Genomic DNA, 10167 nt, shown 5'->3' with positions numbered 1-10167 from the left:
TGGCCCGCAGGCCGTAGTTTGAGGACCCCTGTTGTTAGGTGTCTCCCAGTACCACCCCTCACTCCCCACCCCCGAAACTTAAATGAAGGTTCTAGGTACCAAAAGCCATGTGAAATTTCTTATTCTGATAAATGTTTCCAATACTCAAATTTACTTTATAGAAATAACAAATGGTAACATGGATTTTGGCACTATATTTTGCAAAACAAAGGCCTTTTGGCCTTTCTTATATGTTTGGACAAAGTAAGGAAACTAAATCAGCGGTGATACTTAACAATTATTTTTGGAAAACTGTCTTCTCTCTGAGAAAGTATTCTTAGATGTAAGACAATAAACGATACAACAAAAGAAAGACCACACCCTCTTTCTGTGCTACCTACTTTAAAAAGAGTCTTGACTCCAGGGAGGGGGCTCCCAAGGACAGAGGTACTGTGAGAGGGGCCCTTGCTAGAGGGGCAGGGCCAGCTCTGGTGCTGCCAACCAAGTGGCACATGGCAAGAATGCTTTGGGGAGAGCCTGCCCTGGAGTCAGGGCCACATGTGCGCCCACTTCTGAGTTAGAGAATCCAGAGGTGGGGGAGGCTCACTGGCCAGCCAGAACAAGTGAGGCACAAAGGGACTTGTGCAGCGTGCCTGGGAGGAACTCAGCACCCTCAGTCCCACCGCAGTACCTTGAGCTCCTCAGAGCACAGGGAGGAGACTCTCAGAGGCTCCACAAGGAAGTCAGGAGGCTGGAAGGAGGGGTCACTGCTCAGGCGCTCCTGCAGAGAAGCCTGCAGCTGAGAAGGATGAGGGTATCAACCACTCCAGAGGGAGACACAGATGCTCCTCTGAGCAGAGTGGGCAAGGCCCAGTGCCCCTTAAGAAACCCACACAGACTGTATACAGGAAGATGGCCATATGCAAGACCACCAGTCCCACAGCAGGGGTCTCTCTGCTCCCCAGCACCCCAGAATGCTGCAAGGAGAGAAAGGGCACCTGCAGGCTCTATTAAGGTTCTAACTATCAGCTTCCCTCCCTGTGGGGAGTGTCTGCAGGCCGCCTGGGTATCAGGCCCGGCCTTGTGACTGGACTTGACTGAAGATAAGATGGACAGGACAGCCGCCAGTTTGGAACAGAACCTTTGGCACATGTTTCTTTGTGCCAAGACCAGTGGTTTTCTGACTAGCTCATGTTCTGGATGGACAAAAACATGAGGAAGAAATCAGCTTTGCTACTGTTAAGCCATTGAGATGCTGAGGTTGGCTATTACTAGGGTGACCAAGTCTTCTGTTTTGCCTGGGACCTCCCCATTTTAGCACTAAAAGTCCTGCATCCCAGGAAACCCCTCTGTCCCAGATGAACCAGGATGGTTGGTCATCTGGTTCTTATTGCTGTATCACTCTTCCTAAGCTGCCCGACACAGGCAGGAGGAAGGAAATACAGAGCAAGATCCTGGAGCCACAGACCCAGCCGACATGGGAGGAACCAAGGGGAACAGCCAAAGGGAACTGCCTAGAGCAGGGGTGGGCAAACTTTTTGACTCGAGGGCCACAATGGGTTCTTAAACTGGACCGGAGGGCCGGAACAAAAGCATGGATGGAGTGTTTGTGTGAACTAATACATGTTAACACTGCTGCTGGTGAAGGTGCGGAGGGGAGAGCAAGAGAACCCTCCGCTCTTTCGGCTCCGTGGGCCGGATAGAACAGCCGAATGGGCCGGATCCGGCCCGCGGGCCGTAGTTTGCCCACGGCTGGCCTAGTTCCATCTTCACGATAACCTGCCCATTAACTGTGATTATTAACCCAATATTCCAGGGAAGGGACTACAGATTGAAGGGTCCAAGTCATCTTCAGATGGCAAGCTGGCCAATGAGGACTGAGCTGAGGTGTGTCTGGCTTTGGTTCTAACCACCACCCTGCTGCTAGTGCTGCCTCCAAAACCACCCCTGCAATGTAACGACGAGACCCCCAACCAAGCACTCCTGGGGACAGAATGAGGGGAAATGCTAAGAGGGAGCAATCCTGGTCCAGAAACCGAGCACATAAGCTGTCTCTGGGCTTCCTGGCAAAGAGGACAGAAAGGGACCCCTGGGTCTTCCGCCAGGTTGGGGCGTGTATCAGCTAGTCCACTGGAACAGGATGAGCCAGGAGGCGTATCTGCAGGGAGGGTCTCCATGGGACCTGAGCAATGCTGTGCAGAATGGCTCTGGGGAAACATGCTTCGAGAAAGAACACAGGTCTTCCCCCTTTAAAAATGGGACCCCAGGGAAAGCCTATCCCGCCCTCTCGCTGAATAGAGTTCTGTTAAGACCACTTTGTGAAGCCCCAGGATGTCACTGGAGCAATAAATGGACACAGCTTAGGGAAAAATGGGCGAGAGTTAATCAACATCTTTGATTACCTTGCCTGGTAGCTATGTGCTAATTAACCTTCTTCCCCACAGCATCCCAGACCCCAGGGTTACTGAGGGGATGAACATGGACTTGCTCAGGTCTGTTCAGATGGTGGTGGCGTTTGAGCTGAAGGGGCCCTGTCCCCTCTGCAAGTCCCCCGGACCCTGCTTACTCTGACAGCCTGTGGGGAGTTTGGTTGCCTTTGCCACAGAGAGATTTAGAGAACATTCACCCAGTGAGACTAGGTGCCTTGAGCCCTAGAGCAAGCATGTCAAATTCAAGGGCTTCGGGTCACATGACTCGTTTATTTGGTCCATGTTAGCCTTTGAGTTTGACATGCTTGGCCTAGAGGTTTGCACCAGGATTATTCGACAAGCATTTCTCTAGCCCCCGGTGGAAGCCAGGGCACTGGGGACACAGAGAGGAAGCAGCAGTCCTTATGTTCAAGATTCCTTCTATCTGGCTGGAGAGACAGTGTTTAAGTAAAGACATGATGGCAAGACCCCTGCAACAGGCAGGGCCATGCCCACAGCTGTGTGAGCAGCACCTGACTCCACCATGTGCCTTTGCCTTTCAGTGGCAGAGCTTTGTGGAGCCATTATGACACACCTCCAGTAGGTGGCAGTCAAGTGTTTTGAGGAAGGTGTGCCTTATCTCTCCTAGCTGTGGGCATGTATAGCCTTCGCTCCTGACTTCCTTTCTTCTTTTTAAAAATGCTACAGAGTATGAGTGTGTGTGCGGGGGGGGGTGTTTGAACGCTTGCCGCAGGGCCCGGGAAAGGGGTTTTGTCAGAAATGGGGAACCCTGAGAGCCGAGCTTTCTCTGCAAAGACTAGGCAGCCCGGGAGCATAAGCCTGGTCCTAAAAACTCAGGGGAAGAACACTCTTTTCATCAAAAAACTTACTACCTGAAGTTGAAGCAAGTTCTGGGAAACATCTGCATCTTGTTCTAAAGGAAACGAAAGGAGTGTGCACCACTGTTACTTGGTGGGAAAGGGAAAGGTGCTTGCCAAAACCGGTTTGGCTCAATGGATAGAGCGTCAGCCTGCGGACTGAGGGAAAGGTGCTAGGTGAGGGAGAGCCCAGTGAAGAGGGGGTGGCCCCAAAGGCTCTCTGTGCTTCTGGCTGGGCTGCAGCTGGGGCAGCTGGGACAAGCACAGGGGGTGGGCCCAAGGAGGGCTGAGAAGAGACTCAGAGACAAAGAGAGAGGCCTTTCTGAGATGGGGGAAGGTTGAGAGGACAGAAAATGGGGAGAACATTAGGCAGTGGAGAAAAGGGGTACCAAGGGATCTTATATGGAGTGGCCTTCACCTTGCATCATCGTAGAGAGTGGGCCAACTGTGACGCAGGGTGGGCCCTGTGGACGGCCAGGCCGGGGTGCGGGGGCAAGGGGTGCACAGCGGCAGAGCCTGGAGGGTGAGGCCACACTACAGGCCCTTATTCAGAGCCTGCCGACCAGGCCTGTGCCCTCCCTGCCATCTCCACAAGCAGCAGAGGAAGGGCTGGGATTCTCCCCCAGCGAGGGGCAGGTGGGAGTGGTCAGTACAGAGCCTCTGGAGCCAGAAGCCTGAGTTCAAGTCCCAGTTCCACCACTTACTAGCCCTGTGTTCTGGGCCAGTTCCATGACCTCTGGGAGTTGCAGTTTCCTCACAGACTAAAGGAGCTCAATATTTATTTTTTAAATTATTGTTTTTTAATCCTCACCTGAGTATATGTTTTCAGTGATTTTACAGAGAAAGGAAGGGAGAGAAACATCAATGTGAGAGAGAAACATTGAGTGGGGTGCTTCCTATATGTGCCCCGACCAGGGAACCTGCAACCTAGTTATGTGCCCTGACTGGAAATTGAACCTACAACCTCTTGGTATATAGGACGATGCTCCAACCAACTGAGCCACCCAGCCAGAGTATAAGTGGTATTTTAAAAATCCAATCTCTTCATTTTGTGGTCAATAAAACTAAAAAGACATAGCCCCTCCTACAGAAAGCTGGAAACAGGATGAGAATGTTAAGCCAGTGGGTGATAATAACAGAATTATGGAGTTGCCCAAGGAGATGCACCCGGGGCTTTGGAGTGAAACAGTGACCCCTGGTTAAGAGGTACTGGGGGCACTGGGAGGTGGGCATCCTCCTATGTCCCATCCACATAGGTTTTGGCTGAGAGGTAAGAAGGCCTCAGATGACTACCATGACCCCAACACCCTAAAGCAATCCATCCAACACAACTTATTGAGCACCCATACATGCCAGGTATTTTCTAAATTACCACCACAAATTGTATGTAGCAAACTTACATTCAAGACAATTTTGTAATAAAGAAGACACTGTTAGTAGGCTTGCCTACAAGCATTCATTAATCTTTCAACACATATTTTGAGGGCATCCAAGTGCCAGGCATTGTTCTCCACGGCAGTGCTGGGGGTGTGAAGTGGGGGAGACAGATTCCCGTGCTCACACATTCTGGTGAGGAGGGTGAGCAAAGATAAATGAGTAAATAATGCTGGGAAGTGGCAAGTGCTGGGAGGAAAGTCAGACAGGGCAGGAAGCGCACTGGAGAGGAAAGTCGACTAAACGTGAGGAGGTGAGGGGTCGAGGAAGGAGCGTTCCGGAGAGAAGAGCCCATCAAAGGGCTGTGGTGAGCCAACAGTGTTAGACGATCAGCACTGATCCTGCTTGGGTTTTTCTTCTTTAAATTTTTATTGCTTTTGAGAGAGAGAGGAAGGGAGAGGGGGAAAGAGAGAAACATCAACCGGCTGCTTCCTGCACACTCCCCAACCAGAGCATGTGCCCTGACTAGGAATCAAACCTGTGAACTTTCTGTGCACAGGACAACACCCAACCAACCCATGGCCGGCTTGGGTTTTAAATCTGGCTTGAGTGCTGAGAAGAGGCTGTGGGGAAGGAGGTTTCTTAAATGGGGACCTTGTATGACCAGGGGAGGAGGGACCATGTGCATGTGTTGGGGCCTATATGTTTATGTTGCATGGTGGTTTGCAGGTGTGTGTGTATATGGGGGAACAGTAAAGGTAGCACAGGAAGAGCAGTAAGGACACAACTAGCATAGCCTGGGAAAAGATGCTACAGCTCAGCTGTGGTCTTAGGAGTGGAGGTGGTGAGAAGCGGTTGAATACTAGGTAGTATATTTTCAGGCAGGCTGTGCTGATTGACGGCAATGAGGTATAAGAGGAGTCCAGGCTGAGTGGCCATGGTGGGGTGGTGAGAAGTTGTTGATTCTTAGTATACTCTGAAGGAACAGCCAACGGGATTTCCTGACTGTATTTTTCTGACGTGAGGGGCGACAGCCAGTCTGTGAACAGCAAGGGGCCGGCAGACAGGGGAGAAAAGACAGCTTGAGTGGACTTGCCAGGCAGTGCGCCCTGCGTGACAGCTGGAGGAGTCCACCCAGCAGGGACAGGAGCCATTGGTTTGGGGAAATGGCTCAAGTGAGAGGAGCCTGTGGACATCTAGGCTGCATCACAGACCACACGGCTACAGTCCCCCTGCACCCACCTTTCTGGAGCGGACACTACCTCCCATTTACTGAGCTCCAAATGTGCCAAGGGTGGTGCTGGCCCTCACACAGCCCATTTGGCCCTCACAATGACTCTTTGGAGAAGGCATTGTTATCAACATCCTGGAGGAGATGGCACTGAGACTCAGAAAGGTGCAGCAACTTGTCCAAGATCACACAGCTGGGAGGTAGGGGAGAGGGACTGAACCTAGATGTGCCCACCTCCAAAGCTGGGACTCCACACAGGCTTTGCTGCTTCAGTGACTTAGCAAAGAAAAGCAAAAGCAAAAGCTCTGTCCCAAGTAGGAGAAAGAGGGCAAGGCAGGCTTGTGCCCATCCACCTCCCACCTACACTGCAAAAATGCCAAAACTGGTAACAAGGACACCAACCAACCAAAACTCTGGGGGAATGGCAAGTGTTTAACTGGTTAACTCACAGTTAACCAGGTGATCCTTTCTGTTTCGACTCTGAATTACTTTCTGACATACACTTGCCCATTTGCCTGCCCGGGCAAGCACAGCTTGTAAAAGACGATTTGATCTTGTGACCAGTCTCGAGACTGTCCAGCTGGGCCCCAGACCTAAGATGTTCATCTGAGTGTGCCCTGACCCCAGGAATAACCCTGCCAGTTCCTCCTTAACTGAAACAAAATCAGCTTGTTTTCTTTCATCTGCCTCTTTCCTACAGCAGGCATAAGAAAAATGTTTCGGTGATTTCAGTTTCGTTTTCCTGAGCTTTGGTTACAGCAAGTGTTCCATGTCTAAGGATCTGAGAAAGCATGGGTGTCAGAGCTCCAGATACTTTTTTGAAAGAATATTCGTTGCAGGAATCACAATAAAAATAACAAGGCAAAAACAGTGGCAGCAGAAACTACACATTAGGATTTTACTTTGTGCCAGTCATTCTTGTTTCATTTTGTTGTCCAAGAAGGAGTAACTCATTCTCAAAGAGGTCAAGCAACCGGCCTGGAATTCCTCAGCTCCCGGGTGAGAAAGCCAGGATTCAGGCCCAGGTCTGTTGAACTCCAGAGCAGGTTAAGGGATATTATTCTTTCTGAATTAAATTAATTAAAATAAAAAAATAAACCTCCTATAAATCAATAAAAAGATAAATACCTCAGTGGAAACATAAGTCAAAAATATGAAGAGGGAATTCATAAAGTTTGTGCAGGCAGAGGCCACAAAGCACCAAAACAAACTTGGTAAAGAGCAGGGAGCCTGGCTGGTTTTCCTTTCTCTAAAACCTAAACATGAACATTAAAAATATATGTACAGGTGGGAGGGGTGAAAAAACAGATGATAATAATTGTTTCAGACTCTTTAAGATATGTATTTTCAAAAAGAGGAGAAACATCAAAACACCTTATTTCTCTGAGAATGGATGCAGGTAAGAATTCTGATTTCCATCACAAATCTAAGAGAAATAAAAACCCTTCTTTTCATTTCAAATCTCTACTAAGGTTTCTCCACCTTATTTATAAGCTATTACAAACACACACACATACTCCCTTTCTTATACTTTCAAAGATCCAATACATATATTTTTAACATTCCTTTTACTCTCTTGATATGAAATTTGTAAATAATATAACCTACCAACACTTATAACTTCAAAAACAATCAAACATAATAACTTAACTGTAATACAAAGAAGAAAGAAAATAATGTTAGTTAGAATACGATAATACATATGTCAATAAGCAATGTTGTGCATGACAACCCTAGAAGATAATGAAAGATGCTTATACCTATTTATAACAAAAAGTAAACCTCTCAAACCTCAGAGGGAAGGCAGGGGAGAGTTGTGAGGGGTAAGAGACCAACCAAAGGACTTGTATGTATGTATGCATATAAACATAACCAACGGACACATACACTATGGGTGTAAGGACATATGGGGGGGGTGAGAGTGGCTGGGGAGAGGTCAATGAGGGAAAAAGGAGACATATGTAATACTTAAAAAAAAAGTAAACCTCATATAAATAAATGGTGGTTGTGTTCCTTGAAAATTCCTTGGATAACATCATTTTATTCAATGTCATTTTGTTACAATGTTGATGAGAAAAACAAAACTGACTTCTGGCTAGGTTTGCTGTCTGCATGGAGTGTGCATGGTCTCCCATGTCTGCATGAATTTTCCCTGGTACTCGGGTTTCCTCCCATATCCCAAAGATGTGCATGTCAGATGCATTGGCATGTCTACAGTGTCCCAGTCTGCGTGAGTGTGGGTGGAAGGGTGTCTTGTCCAGGGCTGGGTCCTGCTTTGTGCTCTGAGCTTCGGGGATAGGCTCTAGCCACCGGTGACCCTGAACTGGAACAAGCAGGCTGGAAAATAATTATCTTACTTGTTTTTACTAATATTTCTTAAATGTATGTACAGCTCACATTTATTTCAATGTTTAATATTAGAAGTGTTTTGGGCCTTTATTTAAAATCTTGGTGATGTTTTGTGACCAGAAATCTGCTTTAGGAACTTAACTCTTATTTCTGTCACAGCCTATGGCAAAATCGGTTTTGTCATACATTGTTTTGCTTAGAGTCACAGTTTCCAAGAAGCTATCAATGATGTTAAGTGAGGACTTACTGTATATTAAAATTACTTGTGTTCATGTGTGAAAATAGAGTCAGATTCCAGGCTCAGAAAATTATAAACAACACTAGGGGCCCAGTACATGAATTCGTGCATCTTGAAAGGAACCGTGGGCCATGAGGCTGCAGTGGGCACAGGGGTGGGTCTTGGCCCATCCTCCAGGCCCCTGCCCAGCCCCTCCCACTGCCCCCCCCATCCCCAGTCTGCTGGTAGCCTGCTCCCACTGCCACCGCTCACACCCACTGACGCGGAGCTACTGGGGCCAGCGCCATCAGTGGGTGCGATGACTGCTGCCCCGATTGCCCCTCAGGAGTGGGGGAAGGGGGGAGTGTGGAGAAGCCCTCAGGGGCTATCAGGGCCGGCAGCTGCTGCTCGCACCCACTGACGGCACTGAGCAATTGGGACCGATACTGGGCACCAGCAGTGGGTGCGAGGAGGGCCGGCACCAGCGGTGGGTGTGAGAAGTGGCTGCCGGCCCAGATAGCCTCTCAGGAGTAGGGGGAGGTGGAGAAGCCAATGACAGTGCCAAGTGATTGGGGCCAGCACCAGGCACTGGCAGTGGGTGAGAGCGGTGGTTCCGGCACAGGCAGTGGGTATGAGTGAAGCCGATGCCGCCAGCAGGTGCAAGCGCCAGGCGGGACTGCTGTGCGCGGGAGCAAATAATTTTCAGTAACCACCAGAGGCTCGCCCCAATGACGCAACCGGTGCCCCACTTGGTCTGGCACCCCAGCTCACCTGCTCCACCATCCCACCGTAGCCAATGCCTGCCATGTTCCGGGCTCTGCTGCCGGCTGCCAATGCCTGCCATGTTCCGCACGTGCCCCCTGGTGGTCAGCGCACGTCATAGTGACTGGCTGTTTGGTTGTTTGGTTGTTCCGCTATTCGGTCTATTGGCAAATTAGCCTTTTATTATATAGGATTACATCTACATAAATGCCCAGTGAACTTGAAGAAGTCATGTAGGACAATCCTTTTCCCGACCCCACATGTTACGACTAGCAGCATCCCTGGTGTCCCCCTCACCCCAGTGAAAGCCCTATTGCCATTGTGACAGCCAATCACCCCACACATTCCTCAGATTTCCTAGAGGGGGCACTATGTACTCATTTAGAACCCCTAGTGTGGTTCAACTTTCTTTACTACAAAAAGAGAAAGGACAAAGAGAGGTTAAGATATTTACACAAAGCCATATAGAAAATCAACAGCAGTCAGGACTAGAAAAGCAGAAAGAGTGGATAGTGGAGAAAAATGGTGTTCTAATATTTATGTTTATGAATTGCTAGACAGTGTGCTAGGTACCTTTTGTTATGCCCATACAGGATCTTATCTAATGCTCCTATCAACCTTAGGTATTAGTTCTATTACCATCCCCAATTTTCAGATAGAGACACTACATTTTGGGGAAATAAGGTTACTGCTCAGGGACCCACTTTTGGTAATGATAGAACTGGATTCTATCCAGTCCTTTTTCTATTGCTTCCAGCAGCTCTCCCTCTAGATCTCTGGGACCACAGGTCTGGAATCAGGTCCCTCACTCTAGGAAACAGTAACTGGGATGCATGCTATCTGAAAAGCAACCGACAAAGAGAAAGACGGTTCAACCCTAGCTTCTTGACCCTCTTGGCTCAGTCAACCTGTGGTCAGTGCTCCGACCAGGAAGCGCAGAGGCCTGAGCACAGGAAGCCGGATGAAGTC

At 49.0% G+C, this 10167-nt stretch overlaps 1 protein-coding gene across 9 annotated transcripts in view; it reads right to left on the bottom strand.

Moving 5' to 3' along the window:
* The window catches only part of ARNTL (aryl hydrocarbon receptor nuclear translocator like), a 72861-nt gene that overhangs the window by 38933 nt on the left and 23761 nt on the right, over nucleotides 1-10167 (bottom strand). Inside the window, exon 2 of one of the 9 annotated variants that reach the window (XM_015570108.1) lies at nucleotides 4258-4260. The exons of the other annotated variants lie outside the window; for them this stretch is intronic. The gene's annotated coding sequence lies outside the window, so the exon portion shown is untranslated. The remainder of the gene's footprint in view (nucleotides 1-4257; nucleotides 4261-10167) is intronic. 9 annotated transcript variants of the gene reach the window in all.

The sequence above is a fragment of the Myotis davidii genome, unplaced genomic scaffold (genome assembly GCF_000327345.1).
Source record: "Myotis davidii unplaced genomic scaffold, ASM32734v1 scaffold946, whole genome shotgun sequence".
In the NCBI taxonomy this organism is placed as follows: domain Eukaryota; kingdom Metazoa; phylum Chordata; class Mammalia; order Chiroptera; family Vespertilionidae; genus Myotis; species Myotis davidii.
The sequence above is the reverse complement of the archived record's forward strand: the minus strand, read 5'-3'. Positions and strand labels throughout refer to the sequence as shown.